This window comes from Hypanus sabinus, chromosome 19, assembly GCF_030144855.1.
Source record: "Hypanus sabinus isolate sHypSab1 chromosome 19, sHypSab1.hap1, whole genome shotgun sequence".
NCBI classification, from domain to species: Eukaryota; Metazoa; Chordata; class Chondrichthyes; order Myliobatiformes; family Dasyatidae; genus Hypanus; species Hypanus sabinus.
In genome coordinates, this window is record NC_082724.1 from 30,266,373 (window position 1) to 30,286,571 (window position 20,199).

General features: G+C 40.0%; 1 long non-coding RNA gene across 1 annotated transcript in view; it reads left to right on the forward strand.

Annotated features, from left to right (window-relative positions):
• The window catches only part of LOC132377847 (uncharacterized), a 106,345-nt gene extending 86,481 nt beyond the window's left edge, over nucleotides 1–19,864 (forward strand). Inside the window, exons 4-5 of the long non-coding RNA XR_009506801.1 lie at nucleotides 14,982–15,172; nucleotides 18,130–19,864. This is a non-coding gene — a long non-coding RNA (uncharacterized LOC132377847). The remainder of the gene's footprint in view (nucleotides 1–14,981; nucleotides 15,173–18,129) is intronic.
• Nucleotides 19,865–20,199: the final 335 nt, after the last annotated feature.

Consider the following 20,199-nt stretch of genomic DNA (forward strand, 5'->3'; position numbering starts at 1 on the left):
CCAAACTGCCAGGACTACCGTCCTGACCTTTTGACATTCTGCAGCTTTCAAAGGCTTTTAGTCAGCTTTTTAAATATCTCTGATAATCACTGGCATTTAAAACAATTCAAATGGTCTTAAATATACACCTTGTTACTTGTTAATTTACTTTGTGTGTTATGTATATGAGTTATAACTACTGTGTTGTTCACCGTGGTCCTAAGGAACGTATGGTGCTATACGTGTGTACGGTTGAATGCTAATAAACTGAACTTTATTTTCAAAAATATTATACATTTGTTATTCAAGAATGACATTTAATTAAAATACCCCAAAGTCCAAGATAATCATTAAAAATGTTAAGCATTAAGAAAAATACCCCAGTTGCACTATTTTTTATCTTAAGCTCCTCAGCTTGGCATTTTACTTCTTCATCGCTGGGCTCCATGCTGAATCCAGTGGTGGAACATGAGGTCTGATGTAGCAGCATGGAGGATTCAGCTCAATGCAAACTTAATTGAACAAATCAGATTTAAAATAACTAGCAATAATTCTAATATTTTTGATTGTGAACTTGAAGAGGTTCAATTCATGAGAGGCATTTATCAGTCTGAATGTAGTTTAATCTCGGAGATTATTCCCCAATTAAAATTACATACAACCAATATTTTTCATATCTCTAAACCTGTATCTGAGTAGCATTTCTTTGAAGCATTTTCTCTGAGTTGCAAGACTCAAGTCACATTGATTAATGAAATGAAGAAAAATGTTGTTTGTGTTTCATTTCAGCTCACAGCATTTACTAGCTTGGTTTGACATTTCTCCAGAAATCATTCACCACTTTTCCAAAGCGCTGTTTAAAACAACTGTCTCTCTTGAGGTTTGTGGAGCAATTACTGGATAAAGCACCGTGTTTTTGGAACCAAAAGCGATATCTGAGAAAAGCATGCAAAGGCCTCTTAAATGGGGCCAATTCTGAGTTGAAAAGTTTCCTTCCAAGTGCTGCTTTGTTTCAATCTGTGTGTATTTCAAGAAAATATATGATAAACCCACAAGTCAACAGATCACATATCAGGTTGCATTAATTAAGCAAAACATTATTATAATTGATTGCATTCATAGTTTTGGTAATAAAGAAAGATGGCATCATTAAGTAGCAACTGGTTTGGTGGAGCTTGGATGAGAATCATCTAATATTCCATTTCGGACTACTACAGCGGAAAACCACGCGAGTACTTCAGTAAGCAACATTGTACCTTAGGCTGGCACCGTGTCCCTGCTTCCATTTTCTTAAAGGAGAACTTCAATGTAAGTTTAAGAAATATCTATTGATAGTCAAAATCAATGAACCTCAGACAGCAGACTCAGGTCACAAGTGAAATTTCCCTTTAAGAAAATGGAAGTGGGAATGCCAAGTCATTCTACAGGTACAGATGAAATGCAGAGGCCCAGACTTCTGCTCACAACTATCTTACTGGTGGTGTACAGTCTCTGGACAATAAAATTGAAGACTTCAGAGCAAGATTGCTGTACTGAGGGACATCAGGAACCGCTATGTACTTTGCTTCATGGAAGTATGGCTATCCTCTGCCATTTTGGACACAGTGCTGAAGCTCGATGGCTTCACCATTCTTTGCAATGATAGGAAAGCTCAGACTTTTAGAATCAGAGGAAGTGGTGTTTGCTTTATGATTAACTCATCGTGGTATACTAAAGTGACATTTCTGTCGAAGTCCTGCTCTCCTGACTGGAACATCTAATGGTCAAATGCCATACAGCTTATCTGCCAAGGAAGTTTTACACCATCATCATGAGGCCAGTGCCAGCAGGCACTGGAGGAGCTGAGCAATGTAATCAGCATGCCTTCTCTATCATTGCAGGAGATTTCAACCAGCCCAGCTAGAAGAAATCTCTGAACTTCTACCACGAGCATATCACCTATGGAAACACAGGAGCCAATGCACTTGATCACTGTTACATCACCTTCAAGAATACTTGCCATGCTACACCAGCACTTTGGAAAACTCTGATCACTCCCAGTGTACAGGGAGTGACTAAAGACCACAGCACCAATGGTGAGGACTAAGAAGGTATCGTCAAGGGAGGTGGAGGAGTGCTTACAAGACTACTTTGAGTCAGTGGGCTGGACAATATTCAGGGATTTCACTGAGTCTGAATGAGAATATCACAGTTGTCACTGACTTTATCAAGACCTGCATGGATAAGTCTGTGCCTTTCAGAGCATAGCAGACATATCCAAATAAAAAGCCATGGTTGAACCAAGAAATTTGTAATCTGTTGAGGGCTAGATCTGTGATATTCGACTGGTGATCCAGAACTATACAAGAAATCCGGATATGGCCTATGGAAGGCCATTTTGAGGGTGATAAAACAATTCGATTGAGGTTAGAGATGGAATCGGATGCACATGAGCTCTGGCGAGGTTTGCAGACCATTCCCTCCTACAAAGTGGAACCTACTATCATCAATGGCTGTGATGCTTCACTCCCAGATAAGATCAATTCCTTCTATGCACATGTTGAGAGGGAGAGTAAAACCACACCTGTGCAAATCCATGCGGCATTTGGTGACCCTATGATCTCTGCATTAGAGGCCGACACCAGAGCTCTTTTCAAAAGGGTGAACGCTTGCAAGGCGACAGGCCCTGATAGTGTACCTGGTAGAGCTCTGAAAACCTGTGCCAGCCATTTCTTGGGAGTGTTCAAGGACATCTTCAATCTCTTACTGCTGTAGTCAGAGGATCCACCCATGTCAAAAAGGTGACAATCGTACCAGTGCCCAGAAAGAGAAGAATGAGCTGCCTCGATGACCATTACCTAGTGGTACTCACATCTGCTGTGGTGAAGTGCTTTGAGAGGTTGGTCATGGCTAGAATCAACTCCTGCCTTAGCAAGAATCTGCATCCACTGCAGTTTGCCTTTTGCCACAATAGGTCTACAGCAGATGCAATCTCACTGGCTCTGCATCAGCCTTGGATCACCTGGACAATAGTAATAACTATATCAGGCTGCTGTTTATAGAGTGCAGCTCAACATAATCATAGTCTCTGTTCTATTCAACAAGCTAAAAATCTGGGCCTCTGTACCTCCTGATACAACTGGATCCTTGACTTACTCACTAGGAGACTATAGTCTTTGGAAATAACATCTTCTCGCCAAGGATCAACACTGGCACACCATAAGGGTGTGTGCTTAATGCACTGCTCTACTCTCTATACGTCCATGACTGTATGGCTAAGCACAACCCTGTGTGTTTGCCAAAGACTCAATTGGCAGAATTTCAGATGGTGACAAGGAGGCATACAGGAGTGAGACAGGTCAACTGGTTGAGTGGTGTCACGGCAACAACCTTGCACTCAATGTCAGTAAGATTAAGGAATTCATTGTGGACGTAAGGAAGGGAATGACAATGGAACATACACCAGTCCCCATAGAAAGATCAGACGTGGAAAGAATGAGCACTTTCAAGTTTCTGGGTGTCAGCATCTCTGAAAATCTAAAGCAACACACTCAAAATGGTGGAGGAACTCAGCAGGTCAGGCAGCATCTATGGAAAAGAGTAAAGAGTTGATGTTTTGGAACAAGATCCTTTTTCAGGACTGAGGGAAGTGGTGGGGGTGGGGGGGAATGCTTAAAATCCCTCTCAGTCCTGAAGAAGGGTCTCAACCCGAAACATCAACTATTTACTCTTTTCAATAGATGCTGCCTGACATATTGAGTTCCTCCAGAATTTTGCGTGTGTTGCTTTGGATTTCCAGCATCTGCAGATTTTCTCGTGTCTCCGCGAATCTACCCTGGCTCCAATATATTGACACAATTACAAAGAAGGTGCAAGAGCAGCTATAATTCATTATGAGTCTGAGGATACTTGGTATGTTGTCAAAGGCACTCACAAATTTCTACACATGTACCATGGAGAGCATTCTAACTGGTTACATCACCATCAGTTATGGAGGAGCCACTGCACAGGATCAGAAAAAAAGTTGCAAACAATTGTAGACTCAGCCAGCTCCATCATGGGAACTAGTCTTCATAGCGTCCAGGACACCTTCAAAGGCAATGCCTCAAAAAAAAGACAGCATCCATCATTAAGGTCCTCCATCTCTCAGTTCATGCCCTCTTCTCATTGCTACTGTGAAGGAGGAGGTTAAAGAGCCTGAAGACACATACTCAACATTTCAGGAACTGCTTCTTCCCTTCTGCCATGAGATTTCTAAATGGACAATGAACCTATGAATGCTGCCTCAGTATTTTCCCCCATTCCTTTTTCATTACTTATTTTCTTTTTTTAAAATATATACTTCTAATTGTAATTTATAGTTTTTATTATGTTTTACAATGTACTGCTGCCACAAAGCAGCAAATTTAATGATATTAAATTTCAGATTCTAAAATCTTAGCAATAATAAAATTTAAATTTTCATGTCCCATCCCTTTCTTAAGCAAAGGAGGAATGACACAAATCTCTCATACTTTTTATGATACAGATGGAGATCATTCAACCCTTTAAGTTTAGACCAGATCGTAGAAAATTCCTATTATTCCCATTCCCCCCCACTTGTCTTGCTAGAAACTGTTTCAAAAGGGATTAAACTCCCACTGATTCTCCTGCCACATCCCCAATGCCAGGGATAATTGATACCAAACAAGGTAGGAGGTGGGAGAAATCTGTGCAGTCACATGGAACATATGCAAACCCATGTATACAGCACCTGAGATCAGGCTCAAACCCAGGTCCCTGCAGCTGTGCACAGGGACACTAACTACTACTACACTTGTTCTAAAGCTCAGCAAAGAGAACTTCCATCACAAATCCTCAAACTCTGGGAAGGGGATGGTATGCAGTTATAACAGAGAATTAGCATTATGGTAACTACAGAGGTGTTTCCTGCCACTTGCCACAAGGAAAATTACCACAGTTATTTTCATCCACCTCTTCCCAGTAGTTGAAGAGCTACTGCCTGGAGTCCAACTAGAAATATTTTAAAATGGATCAGCAAATTGCCATGATATACAAAGAAGAGATATACAGTGGAATCCAGTTAATTGGGCCATCAGTTAACTGGGACAACTCCTGAAGATCAATAACTAATTGAGAAAATAGCTAGGATTCCCTTCATTTATGTTTTATACAATGCTGCTTAACTGGGGCAGGAGACTATTGCCGAACAGTTTCTAACTAACATCAAATGAAAGTACTTCTGTAGCCACTAGACACTACACCATGCTTTGAGTGAACAAGTTTTTTAATTAGTTTTTTTATACATTTTCTACATAACTACAGATAAAAAAAACCCCAGATCAAAATGAAGAACACTGATACAGTGCAAAAATAAGCATACAATAACAATGTGGCACAAAGAAAGATAATTGAAAAAGCACCCAAATTGGAGACAAGTAAAATTAGTATGAGCGAACAAATTTTAAATGGCATCACTTGCGTGTGCTTGTTTTTAAAAGCAGTGATTTTTGTCACTTGATTGTTGGTGAGAAGTAAGCAGTAACCGACTCAGAATTGTTCTGCTCACTGTGATTTCAACCATTCAGGCTTGGAGGTGCCGGAAACTGCTGGGAGTGAAAATGAAACAATTTCACTACTTCAACAAGTTAGGAACAATAAAGAATTTGAAGGTATTGACAACCATCTCGAATGTTACAACAAAAGTGAAGATTTGGAGGATGCAATCATTAAAAGGTTTGTATGAAGACAGTCCATTATCTACATACCCTTTGGTGTTAACATTTTGGATGACGTGTCCTGGGCCCAGCACATAGGTGCAATTATGAAGATAACATGCAGTGCCACTTCTTCCTTATGATCGGCGCAGATTCAGCTTGACATCTAAAACCTCGACAAACTTCTGTAGATATGTGGCGGAGAGTATATTTACTGGCTACATCTCAGCCTGGTATGGAAACAAAATCTTACAGAAAGTAGCGGATTCAGCGCAGTCCATCATTGGCAAAGCTTTCCCTACCACTGAGCACATCTACACAAGCAGTGCTTTCTTCTCACTGCTGCCATCAGGAAGAAGGTACAGGAACTTCAGGACTCACACCACAAGGTTCAGGAACAGTCATTGTCCCTCAGCTATCAAGCTCTTGAACGAAAGGGTATAACTTCACCTGCCTTGTCACTGAACTGTTCCCACAACCTATGAGATCACTTTCAATGACTCTTCATCTCATGTTCTTGATATTTATAATTATTATTTCTTACTTTTTGTATTTGCAGTCTGTTGAACACCTAAGCTGATTTTATTATGGTTATTATTCTATTGTGGATTTGAGTATGCCTGCAAGAAAATGAATCTCAGCTTTGTATATGGTGACATATAAATTTACTTTGAACTAGGAGACTATGCTGATTTTGTTTATTTTACATTTAATCAAAAGAACATGGTAGCATACAGGTACACTGGATGAAATCCTCCATCGATAACAATTAGGCACTAATACACAGTTTTATAGTACTATAGTGGTATTGATCGTGTTCTAATTTGTTCTGTATTTCATTCAAATACATAATTTTTTACTCATTTAAGTGGTATTTGCTTTTTATAAATTTTAAACTGTTTGCATCAAACTTCAGTTAATTGGAGCAGCTACTTAATTGGGCCAAAATATACTGGTCCCAATGTGTCTGAATTAACTAGAATCTACTGTAATCACTTCCATGATGGCTTCTGGCCTTCAGGATATTGCAAAAAAATAAAAAATGATGAAAAAGTTGGTGTAAATCAGCAAGTAAAAAGAAAACAGAAGTGTCAAAGGCAGGAAATAAATGTTAAGAAGTTGGACCAAATATCACAAGTTCAAAGAAAAATGATCAAAGTATGTACATAATCACCAACATACTGAGATTCATTTTCTTGCAGGCATTTACAAGAATATATATAAGTACAATAGACTTTATGGAAAAATAATACATAACAATGACAGGACAGCCAATGAGCAGAAGAGGACACATTGTGCCAACATAGATAAATGAGTAAATAAATAATACTGAGAACACGAGTTGTAGAGTCCTTGAGGCTGTGGAAAAAGAAGAAAGGCAAATCATAAGGAGGGAAGAGAGAGTCTGAGTACTTACAGTTCCAGTGTGCACCACCCCAGAGTAAAAAGTCACTCTCTTTGGCTCCCTTGTCGTGAGGGGAGGTGGATTACTTTCAATATTATGATCAATTTGCAGAAGGAGTGCAGGCTACATCGATCAGCACACAACATAGGCTTGATAGCAGCTCTGTATATTTGGACTGAAACTAATGCTGGGTGTTAACCTACATGCCTGAGTATGTGTTCACCATCAGGAATGATTTTCTCTAAGGCCGTTTAAGAGGGCATCAATGACCAACAGGTTAGTTGCTGCTTTCTGTTGTTTTTTTTTGCTTCAATTCAATTAGAGTTCAATGCTTCTAAAATTTTCTGTCACTAGTTTAAAGGGCCAGGTGTTGGTTTTGTCTCATCCAAAGCTTCTCTAAACAACTTCTGCTCTCAGTTGTGGCTGTATGTGGGCCGATATAGCATTCTGGTTAGAAAGTGCTTGATATTGTATTTACAGTATGGAAATGAAAGTCACTCAAGCATACTTATGTTGGAATTTTCTTTGGGCTGTAGACTGACAGACGATGGAGGGCAGGCAAGTTTCTAGAAGAGGGAGGAGGAAAGGGAGCAGAAGGGATTTCACCAGGATCTCACTCAGGGTGTTGTAACAATAGTTTTGTATTTGCACTTCAGCAAGCAACCACACGTATAACAATGATTCTTCTTTAAGAACATTTGTTTTGGAAAATGCCATATCTTGTTACGGTATCCTCATATGCAGAAGCATTCTGGCCATGGATTTTATATGTATTAGATCCCTATCAGGCAGGAGCAATGGGCAACTGCAACATATTGTCATTCATGACCTAAAAAGGTGACACTCATTTGTTTTATTTTTTTCAGAGAGTAGCAAGAAAAGCATTCACACAATACGTCAGGGATTGCATACTGCAGGGTGCTATTGATTTCATTTACATCACTTCAAAGTCACCTCATCATAATTCAAAAATGAACCATTATTGGAAGAGATTTAAGTCCCTTAATGCCCAACTAATGCTTATGCACACTCAACCCTTCTGCAGGAACAGAGTTAATTGTAGAAGAATATGCCCTCTCTTTTAAGAAGGACCAATTGAATCTGAATTGCCTATTTAAGGTGAAAGCAGAAAGTAGAGATGCAGAGTAGAGGGCAGAAGGGGAATTGTACTGCAGAACATCAAGACAATCTAATCATAAATCTACTTTAAAAGCTATTATTGAGTGAATTATAAAAGCAAGATACCAAAATATTAGTGTATCATACTTAAACTTTCCTCATCACAGAAAAATATTAATTACTCCAATTAATTATTAATTAAGATTATACTAATTATTGATTACCAGATTTCCTTTTCCATCAGATACTGAATGCGCTATCTAATTAAAACTGGGCAAGTAATGGCCAGACCATTGAATCATAAAGACATGAATAGATTTTTGAGTAAGATTACTACATCTACCTTGGCCAGATCAAAACTTCTCAGGTAAACCTACCTTCCATTGCAGAACATTGCTGGAAGCTTGGAAAACTTTATGTAGTGCATCCTTTATACAACGTACCTCATTTGCTGCACCTCAGCTACAAGCACTATGCCACCTTTGACAGGAATTCTCATGATCCCCAAGTGTCCCTCATTGTGACCTTTCTTAACCTGTCAACGCCGCCCATTCAGTCTTTTCCCCATATTCGAACCCAGAAAGGACCCAGAATCAACCATAATAGGGAAAAAAAATCACTTTGATCCCCCATTACTGCTGTCCCATTATTCATTGGTAATTTTACATTCTTTAAAAACAGCTTTATAATTGAGAAATCTTTTGGTTCCTGCTCTTAAAATCACAGTATTTCATTCTGAACATGCTTATTCTCTAAAGTGCCATAGTTTATTTATGTAGAATGGAATTTGTCAAAATTGTCTTTAATACACATTGATTAGACTGTAATCATATTATTCAATTTACAGAAAAAAGTTTGTGGTGTATTTATTATTATAGAATAATTTCTATGATTATCAAAATGATTTAACTATGCTAAGGGCCCTGAATTTCTGGGTGACGTATGGAAGTCTCTGAGCACAGGAGACAAGACAAAGGAAACAGAGTGGGTTGAAAGGATAAGTTTGGATTTAGCTTGAAGCCATGTTAGCTGGTGGGTATTTGAGGCAAGGGCCAACAACCCCACAATTTAACTCCCCCCACTCACCATTAAAATTACCGTCAAACTCCAGTTTTTTTTTAACTTATCAAACGCCTGTTCTAAAAGGTGGCAAAAGAATAATGGCTGATGAGGTGTGGTGTGCGAGTGGATTAAACAACAGTCATCCATACCAGAGAAGTCTAAATATTATTTGTGGATTTGGAAACAGTACATCTATTCTTCTCAACTGCACTAGAAAGTAAGAGCTTTAAAAAATGTTTCTCTTCAAGCCTACTATTTTTGCCTAAAGAAATCTGCACAGGTTTCCTTGATCTTTAAAAGCTAAATCATGGCAGTTCAGTGTGTGGATAGTGGGTAGTGCAAGATTACGCAATTGGATCACAATTTGTCTCTTTAAAGAAAAACTCCTGCACAATTCAGGCACAAAGTGTATTTTACAAGTTGTCTCTGTTCCGTAAAGTGCCAAGAACAACATATACCAAAACAGTTCTCCAAATTGACGTGTTATATTATCCATTAATAAATGCCTTTTCAAATAAAATCCCATCTTTTCTGTGCTTAGCAATTGTCATGAAGATGAGATCACAGCTTCCATCCCAAGTATGGGTTTTAATCTGGCGCCTGAAAGCACAAGGAGTTTTAGAACTGTTGGCTCCAACACTGTTGTTCAGTGTACTCGACTAATGAGAAACATTGAGGGACAGTTAATGCTCGATAACGTTTTATTGAATCCAGCTAATATGCAAGTATAAAAATAAACAGCAGCTTCTTGGAATGTGGATAAGCAGATGAAAGAGAAAATGTTGTTACCAAAGGCTTAGTATTTAACATATCTCATTCCTATTAAATAGCAATTGGGTGGAATAAAAAAGACACATTGGAAATGTTTTTGAATAATGTGAATCCATGAGCCTTCAACTGTTAAACTTATTTTATGATTATAACCAACAATGAATTTGCTAATTTCTAGTACCAAATTTTGAAGAAATCATGAAGGACTTACTCAATGTAACGTTTATTTAAAGAGGCTGGTAGTGCAGCCCTGTCTGATGTAAGTGTCACACTTTCATGCATTTAAAGGTGACCTGCTTGAAAGGGTTATAATTTCAGGTAAGATTAATTGCTGTTTACAGTGAACATTGTGGTAATAATGATCAACGGATGTGACTGAATTGTTTAAAACTATGTAAATCAGTAAGTATTTAAACCATTCAAAATGCCATCAATTATACAACCTTAACTAGCATCTCATCCATCTGTGGAGCAGTGAGGAAAATATCACAATGACACAAATGGTTTTGAAGGCTTACACAACAGGAATGAAACCAAATTGCTACAAAGATGAGGGATGTATTTAATTTCTACCTCTGGTGTACAAAAGACAAACAAGCCCGATGCTGTCAGCAGGAAACGTGCATGTGTTCAACATACAAAGACTAAATTCTTTTTTTGCAGTTGTAGGGTCTGATTTGTCATTCTGTCAATTGTGGAAAACCTTTGCTTGTTCTATGACATTCTGTTTACTTTTGTGTTCTGGGTCACAATTGCTATTCATTTGCTGTCAGAGGTCCTTCTAAAGAATAGAACTGGAATCAATCCTGCTGGCACTGCATAGGGTGCACTTGGCAGGACACAACTTCCTTAGCTGTGTGCAGATGACATTTTCACAGCGGTACCTAACCTATGCCAATAACCCATTAGAGGACAGATTTTATTTTTGTTTTAACCAAGAGCTCTTATAGAACAAGAATGTGCCCAGTAGGTCACTGATAATAAACTGATACAATGCTACAAACTAAGAAGGTTCTAATCTCGCTGCATCACTGTTAGATATTATCTCTATTACATTATTTTTCTCAACAGAAGGTACTGAGTATTAACCAGCCTTTTTAAAAAGTTACTCTAATTTTAGAAATGCACTGAAGCACAGAAGCAGATTAACTTGTTAAACTTTTTACATCTCCACATCCAATTATTCTGTCCTTTCTTGGTGGCTTTCTAGATAGGTCATTATTTATGCCCTGCAGCTGAAATCTCATTTTTCCATAGTTATCTTAGAATTTGAAAATGAAAACCTTATTTAGATGATAGATTAACCAGTTTAAGACAGCTTTGTGTTTGTTGAAAATTAATTAAAAATCTGTTAAATCTGGTGAAGCTGATGACAAAGGTAATGTGAGACATTGGGACTAAAATGTGACTTAAATTTGGACAGTTTCGAACTGCATTGAGGGTCAAGCTGATCTCAATGCCATCAATTTGATTTTGCAGCAATTGCTCTTTCATCATTTTTACTTCAAATATGTGGATTTGAGATTCAAATCTTTTCAGATCCAAGAATAATATTATTGTAACCAACTGGCTGAGTTTCACCATGCTAAGAAGTGCCTTGAATTTGAGTATAAATGGTTGCTGGACAGACGCGCACCTTCTGCAAATAGAGGCAAACTTACTAAAGGTAAACTGTCCCAGGGGTTTTACCATTTACTTGAGAAATAAACAACTAATGCAAAGCATCTTTTAAAGAGGGGTAAATTATCTGCACGACTTGAAGTGGTTGAGTTCCCAGGCTTTGAATGTCCACAAACTTTGTCTGAAAAATTTTCAATTACAACGAGAGAACATCTGCAGATGCTGGAAATCCAAGCACCACACACAAAATGCTGAAGGAACTCGGCAGGCCAGGAAGCAGGAAGAAGTTGACAGGTGAAAGAGATACAGGGCTGGAGAAAGGGGAATCTGATAGAAGAGAACAGAAGGCCATGGAAGAAAGAAAAGGGGGAGGAGCACCAGTGGGAGGTAAAGAGATAAGGTGAGAGAGGGAAAAAGGGATGGGGAATGGTGAAGGAGAGGCAGGTGGGCAATTAATTGAAATTCAAGAAATCGATGTTCATGCCATCAAGTCAGAGGCAACCCAGACAGAATATAAGGTGTTGGTCCTTCAATATGAGTGTGGCCTCATCACAACAGTAGAGGAGGCCATGGATTGACATGTTTCAATGAGAATGGGAAGTGGAATGAAAATGGATGAGTACCAGGTATTCCCACTTTTTCAGGCAGATGGAGCATAGGTGCTCGGTGAAGCAGTTTCCCAAACTACATCAGGTCCCACTGACATACAGGAGGCACTCCGGGACCACTCGACACAGTATATAACCCCAACAGACTCACAGATGAAGTGTTGGCTTACCTGGAAGGACTGTTCAGGGCCCTAGATGGTAGTGACAGAGGACGTGAAGGAGAAGGTGTAGCACTTGTTCTGCTTGCAAGGATGAGTACCAGGAGGGAGATCAGTGGGCAGGAATGAATGGACAAAGGAATCCCTGTGGGAAGCAGTAAGTGGGGTAGAGGTGGGGAGATGGAGGGAAAGATGCACTTGGTGGTGTGATCCAGTTGGAGATAACGGAAGTTACGGAGAATTATGTGCTGGACACGAAGGCCGGTGAGGTGGTATGTGAGGACAAGAGGAGCCCTATTCCTGGTAGAATGGTGGGAAGATAGGTTGAGGACAGATGTTTCTGAATTGGTAGAGATGTGATTAAGGGCAGCATTGATGGTGGAGGAAGGGAAGCCCCTTTCCTTAAAGAAGGAGGACATTTCCTTAGTTCTAGAATGAAAAGCCTCATCCTGAGAACAGATGCAGCAGAGACACAGGAATTGAGAGAATGGGATGGCGTGTTTACATGTAACGGGGTGGGAAGAAGTATAGGCCAGGCAGCTGTGAGAGTCATTGAGAAAGGAGAGAGAGGTGTCAGAAATATACCAAGTAAATTTGAGGAAATTTGAGGAAAGGGTGAAAGTTGAAGTCAACGAGTTTCACATGGGTGCAGGAGGCAGCATCAATGCAGTTATCAATGTAGTGTAGGAAATGTTGGGGAGTGATACCAGTGTAAGCTGTCAATATAGACTGTTCCACGTTGCCAGCCAAAAGGCAGGCGTAGCTGGGACCCATGCAAGTGGCCATGGCTACATATTTTGTTTGAAGGAAGTGGGAGGAACCAAAGGAGAAATTATTAAGAGTGAGGAGGACAAGCTCCACTAGGTGGAGGAGAGTGGTGGTGGAGGGGAAATGGTTTGGTCTGATGTCCAGAAAGAAACAGAGAGCTTTGAAGCCTTCCTGGAGGTGGGGGGGGGGGGGGAGGGACTAGACATCCATAGTGAAAATAAGATGATGGGTGCCAGGGAACTTGAAATCATTGTAAAGCTCAAGAGCATGTGAAGTGTCACTGATATAAGTAGGAAGGGACTGAACCGGGGGGGAATAAAGCTGAGTCGAGATATGCAGATGTAAGTTCAGTGGGGAAGGAACAAGCAAAAACAATTGGGTTTGTAGATCTTGGATAGGAGGTAGAAAGGGAAGTATGGGGTGAGGGCCACCCAGTGGTCACCCATTTTCATTCCATTTCCCACTCCCATTCTGACATTTCAGGCCTACTGTTGTGATGAGGCCACACTCAGATTGGAGGAGCAACCCCCATATATTCCATCTGGATAGCCCCCAATCTGATGGCATGCCCATCAATTTCTTGAGCTTCCAATAATGCCATGCTCTTCACCATTCTTCATTCCCATTTTTCCTCTCTCACCCTATCTCCATACTTGCCCATCACCTCCCTCTGGTGCTCCTCCCCCTTTTCTCTCTTCCATGACTTTTGGTCCTCTCCTTTCAGATTCCCTCTTCACCAGCCCTGTATCTCCTTCATCTATCGACATCCTAGCTCTTAACTTCATCCTCCCATCACCACCCCCGATTTCACCTATTACCTGTTGTTCCTTCCTCTCCTCCCTCCACCTTCTTACTCTGACTCCTCATCCTTCTTTCTCCAGTTCTGATGAAGGGTCTCGGCCCGAAACATCAACTGTATTCTTTTTCATAGATGCTGCCTGGCCTGCTGAGCTCCTCTAGCATTTTGTATGTGTTGCTTGAAAATTTTTACTGTTTTTCACTAAGGCAAATAGAATATTATTTTTCAGCTGTGCATCTGAAAAGGATCTGCAAGCTTCTTTCAGCAGTACCAGACAGGGAAGTTGTTATTTTCCAGTTTTCTGTCACAGTGCCCTTGCCATCAAATTCCCAAGGATTATTTCCATATACGCCTAAAAAAAATTAGGAATAGGCAAAGGCATATGATTTAAGTCTAAATTAGTAGAAAAAAAACCTCTCATGCATTCCTCACACAATCTCCAATCTCTTTTGTGCTTTTAACACTTTTCAGCATGTTTGATAAAAAGCAGGGAGTGTAGAAGCATCTTCGATCTTGGGAACTACTCTCAGGAACTGGAGATTATGGCACTAGGCCCAATGGTAAAAGATACACAAAGCTGTGAAAAGTTAAGTAAACTTTTTTGTTAGAATATACAAAACAAATAAATCAGGCGTGTGTCACAAATCGGTCATTTTTGCTGTTAATCTTTTTCACTTTGTTAATTTATGGACTGCCCAAATCTTCATCCCCTTTGAGAAAGTGGTGCTAAACTGTCTTCTTTCTGGTGATGATAATCCCACAATGCTGGTGACTAGCGGGTTCAAATTTAGACCCAGCAACAATAACGAAACATAGACATCTTTCCATATGAAGGTGCGTGGGGCTGAAGACCTACACTCAATGATTTAGGAACAGCATCTTCCCCTTTGTCATTAAATTCACAAACAGTCCATGAATCCATGAACACCCATTCCTTATTTTTGTTCTACTTATTTTTATAATTCATAGTAATTTTAATGTCTGTGCACTCTACAGCTGCTTCAATCTGCAGGCTTTTCACTGGCCGTTCAGTGTCAAACACTACTATCTCCTTGAAATTCATCACTAAACACCAAGACATGGGGCTTGATTCATCACTTACAACTGGATTCTTAATTTCCTCACTGGCAGGTCCCAGTTAGTATGGATTTGTTCCACAGACAGCATCAGCACAGTGCATTGAGAAGGTATGTGTTTCAACTTCTGTTTCAATTACTTTATACTTACATCTTTATACTTAAGAATGTAATTAGGAGAGCCAGAAGGCCTTGGCAAGCAGGATTAAGGAAAATCCCAAGGCATTCTACAAGTATGTGAAGAGCAAGAGGATAAGATATGAGAGGATAGGACCAATCAAGTGTGACAGTGGAATAGTGTATGGAACCGGAGGAGATAGCAGAGGTACTTAATGAATACTTTGCTTCAGTATTCACTGCGGAAAAGGATCTTGGCGATTGTAGGGATGACTTGCAGCAGATAGAAAAGAGTGAGCATATAGACATTAAGAAAGAGATGTGTTGGAGCTTTTGGAAAGCAACAAGTTGGATGGCATTGGGACTGGATGGGATGTACCCCAGGCTACTGTGTGAGATGAGGGAGAAGATTGCTGAGCCTCTGGCAATGATCTTTGCATCATCAGTGGGGACAGAAGAGGTTCCAGAGGATTGAAGGGTTGCAGATGTTGTTCCCTTATTCAAGAAAGGGAGCAGAGATAGCCCAGGAAATTATAGACCAGTGAGTCTTACTTCAGTGGTGGGCAACTTGTTGGAGAAGATCCTGAGAGGCAGGATTTATGAACATTTGGACAGGTATAATATGATTAGGAATAGTCGGCATGGCTTTGTCAAAGGCAGTTCGAACCTTATGAGTCTGATTGAATTTCTTGATGATGTGACTGAACACATTAATGAAGGTAGAGCATTGATGATGTAGTGTATATGGATTTCAGCAAGGCATTTGACAAGGTACTCCATGCAAGGTTTATTGAGAAAGTAAGGAGGCATGCGATCCAAGGAGGACATTGCTTTGTGGGTCCAGAACTGGCTTGCCCACAGGAGGCAAAGAGTGGTTGTAGACAGGTCAAATTCTGCATGGAGGTCGGTGACCAGTGGTGTGCCTCGGGGATCTGCTCTGGGGTCCCTACTCTTCGTGATTTTTATAAATGACCTAGATGAGGAAGTGGAGGGATGGGTTAGTAAATTTGCTGATGACATCAAGGTTGGAGGTGTTGTGGATAGTGTGGAGGGCTGTCAGAGGTTACAGCAGGACATTGATAGGATGGAAAACTGAGCTGAGAAGTGGCAGATGGAGTTAAACCCAGATAAGTGTGAGGTGGTTCATTTTGGTAGGTCAAATATGATGGCAGAATATAGTATTAATGGTAAGACGCATGGCAATGTGGAGGATCAGAGGGATCTTGGGATCCGAGTCCATAAGACACTCAAAGCTGCTGTGCAGGTTGACTCAGAAAGAATATGGTGCATTGACCTTCATCAATCATGGGATTGAATTTAGGAGCTGAGAGGTAATGTTACAGCTATATAGACCCTGGTCAGACCCCACTTGGAGTACTGTACTCAGTTCTGGTCACCTCGTTAGACAAAGGATGTGGAAACTATAGAAAAGGTGCAAATTTGATTTACAATGATGGGGGAGCATGCTTTATGAGAATAGTTTGAGTGAACTTGGCCTTTTTTCCTTGGAGCGACAGAGGATGAGAGGTGACCTGATAGAGGTGTATAAGATGATGAGAGGCATTGATCATGTGGATAATCAGAGCTTTTTCCCAGGGCTGAAATGTCTAACATGAAAGGGCGCAGTTCTAAGGTGCTTGGAAGTAGGTACAGAGGAGATGTCAAGGGTAAGTTTTTTATGCAGTGAGTGGTGAGTGCTTGGAATGGGCTGCTGGGAACAGTGGCGGAGGCAGATACGATAGGGTCTTTTAAGAGACTCCTGGATAGGTACATGGAGCTTAGAAAAATAGAGGGCTATGGGTAATTGTAGGTAATTTCTAAAGTACATGTTTGGCACAGCATTGTGGGCTGAACGGCCTGTGTTGTGTTGTTGGTTTTCTGTGTGTCTATGTTTACTGCCCTTGCATTGTGGATATACAAATCTATGCAGTAAGTTAAACACCTTCTGAAAAATCGCCGTAGTCAGAAGCTTCCTTCATGTTCTTTATGAGATTTTACATTGCTTTTTCAAGGATGAATGAAAGTGAATGTCTTTCAACCGTGTGCTTCAAGATGAAATCTAAATTAACCTGTGCAGCTGAAGATGGAAGAGCCAGGAAGTGATGTTCATACAAAATGACCTGGGCCTCTAGAGGCCAGAACACTCCCTTTATATCAAATTAACTACTGAAACTAAAAGTCAAATGATCACTTCATTAAATTTTTGACAGAAGCGTAGTCTCAGAGACTAGACTTGAAAACAGTCTTACTACACAGCCCTCATCCATTCTCGTTTCGAAAATGTGGGCCTTGATGACACACTTGCTTGTGCTATTTTCTAATGAACAGAGAGGTGAAAATGCTAGTTACCTGGAATGATGGTTGGGTAAGTTAACTTTGAAGTGAGTTGTGCCCTCTTCATCTAACTCACAGTAGCCCTTCAGTCAAGAAAGGGGAGAGTAACTTTGGATTGGAAGAAGACCCTGCTTTGTGAGGAACTACACCTTCTCTAAATTTACCTTTCCCTGAACAACAGGAAGGATTCTGACCTTTTCCTGATGAGTTGCTCTGTACTGAGAGGTTGCTTACAAATGTACCAGCCATTGCAGACTGTCACTAGCTACTCCTGTAAAGGAATGAACATTATGTGAGAGCTGGGCAATTGCTCTGGTCGGCCACTTCCAGCTTGAAAAATGCTGTAAGTTTGCACTGCCAAGTTGGAATGGTGATAATTGAGAGATGTTAGTCAAGACTTGATGTACTTCTACATCTGCCTTAGGGTGTGCTAAATCAAAAATTTCCTGCTGACTATGTTCTTTTTGGGAATCTGATGGAGGCACTAACTTAGCATAATTGTTCCTAAAGAGACTGTCCATGAACTATGTGTAATTATCTTCCATTTCTGCTTTCCTTCTCAATGTGCGACTAAGGGACATGAGTTGACTAAGGGCCTTCTCTCTGTTGTTTCGCAGGAGTTGTCATGGAGAGCAGAAAGGAAGGGGGGGCTTCCCAACTCTTTGATTCACCTTTGCAAAACTCTTTCTTCATGGTTCAAAGGAAGATTTCATCTTCACTGGAAGGTGACAGCTTACAATCATCTTCCGAGTGACAGAAGAACAGCTTGCCTAAATTTGGTATGTCAGGACATTTGACCTGACTTCCAGGGCTCTGAAGCTAATGTTGTCAAATATGCCAATCGGTTGTGTCTCCAAAACGCGGGTGATGCTTTTAAAGATGAGTTACCTTTTCACTCTGCTGTCCTCGCAGTGCATGTGTGAAAAACTAGGCAGGGATTTAACCACCATATCAAAACTCACCTGAGCCAGAAGTTTTCTTCGGGGTTCAAAAAGATATTTCTGTTTCAAGCGAAAATAAAGAGTGGGTGGAGAAGAATGTCTTTCCACCGTGTGCTTCAAGTCAAAATGCAAATTAACACATGCAGGAAAAGATGTAAAAAGAAGCTTACATACAGAAAGTGGTGTTCATATAAAACAGCCTGCCCCTCTAGAGACCAGAACACTATGATTGTTTGGCTAAGAATATTTCTAATGCTGTATTTAAGTTTGCAATGACACCACTGTCTTCGGCTGAACTAAGGATGGCGTATATCAGCATGTAAGACGGAAACTGAAAATCTGATTGAATGGAGCTAAAACAACAACTTGATGTCAGTAAAACCAAAGAGCTGATTATTGAATACAGGAGAAGGAGCTGGAGGTCCCAATCCAGTCCTCATAAGGGGCATCAGAGGTGGAGAGGGTCAATAGCTTTAAATTCCTTGGCATTAACATATATAACAGGAACTGCCCTGGGACCAGCATTTAAGTGCCATTCCAAAGAAGGCACAACAGTACCCGTATTTTCTTGAAGTTTGCATAGATTTGGCATGTCATCAAAAACTTCTGGCAACCTTCTCTAGAAGCACAGTGGAGCGTATCCCAATTGGATGCATCACAGCCTGGTATGGAAGTGCCATTGCCCAGGAATGAAACAAGATCTCCAGAAAGCAGCAGATACAGCCTAGTCCATCAGTAAAAGCCCCAGTCATTGAGTGCACTTACATGAAGCACTGCCACAAGAAAGCAGCGTACCAGATCTTTGAAGATCCCACCACCCTAGCCATGCTTTCTTCATGTACAGCAGCTGTAGGCCACACAGTACCAGGTTTGGGAACTAGAAGCTTACTTTCAAGGGCTCTTTACAAGACATGTTCCCTGTATTTTTTTATTTGTACAATTTGTTTTACACATTGGTTGTGTTCAAGTCTTTCTTTGGTTTTTCGTAGATTCAATTGTATTCCTTTATTTTTCCTGTACATACCTGTAAGATAATGAATCTCAAGACTGAATATGGTAACAAATGTGTACTTTGATAATAAATTAATTTGAACTTTGAAAATCAGCTTGCTTTGTCCTTTCTAGTGGTAACATCCACAGTTCAAAATCAGAGTCAGTTTCAGGGTTTAATATCACTGGCATATGTCGTGTAATAGCTGTTTTGTAGCTGCAGTGCATTGCAATACATAATAAAAAGCTGTAAATTACAAAAAGAAGTCTATATAAAAAAGAAAATTAAATTAAATAAGTAGTGTAAAAGCAGAAGGAAAAATACTGAGGTAATGTTCATGGGTTCATTGTCCATTCAGATATCTGATGGCGGAGGAGAGGAAGCTGTTAATAAAATGTTGAGTATGTGTCTTCAGGCTTCTGTACCTCTTCCCTGATGGTATGTGTTAAGTTTTGTAACTCTGAAACATGAAAATAATTGAAAGAAAAACATGGAGCTGGAGATAACTCGGGTACTTTTAATTTTTTTAATTAGTGAGGCGTGCACGTATGATGTGGTGGTCTATTAATGTATGCCATTCATGTACTTTTACATATAACCTGTAATTATGTAAACAACAAAGAATGCTGAATCAAACAATATATTTACAATATTACTCAAATATTGCTAAAATATTAAATACATAACACTGCTCCCTGCTTAGCTATAAACTCCAACTCAATATAGAATGCATTTCAATATCAAATATGTAGTGT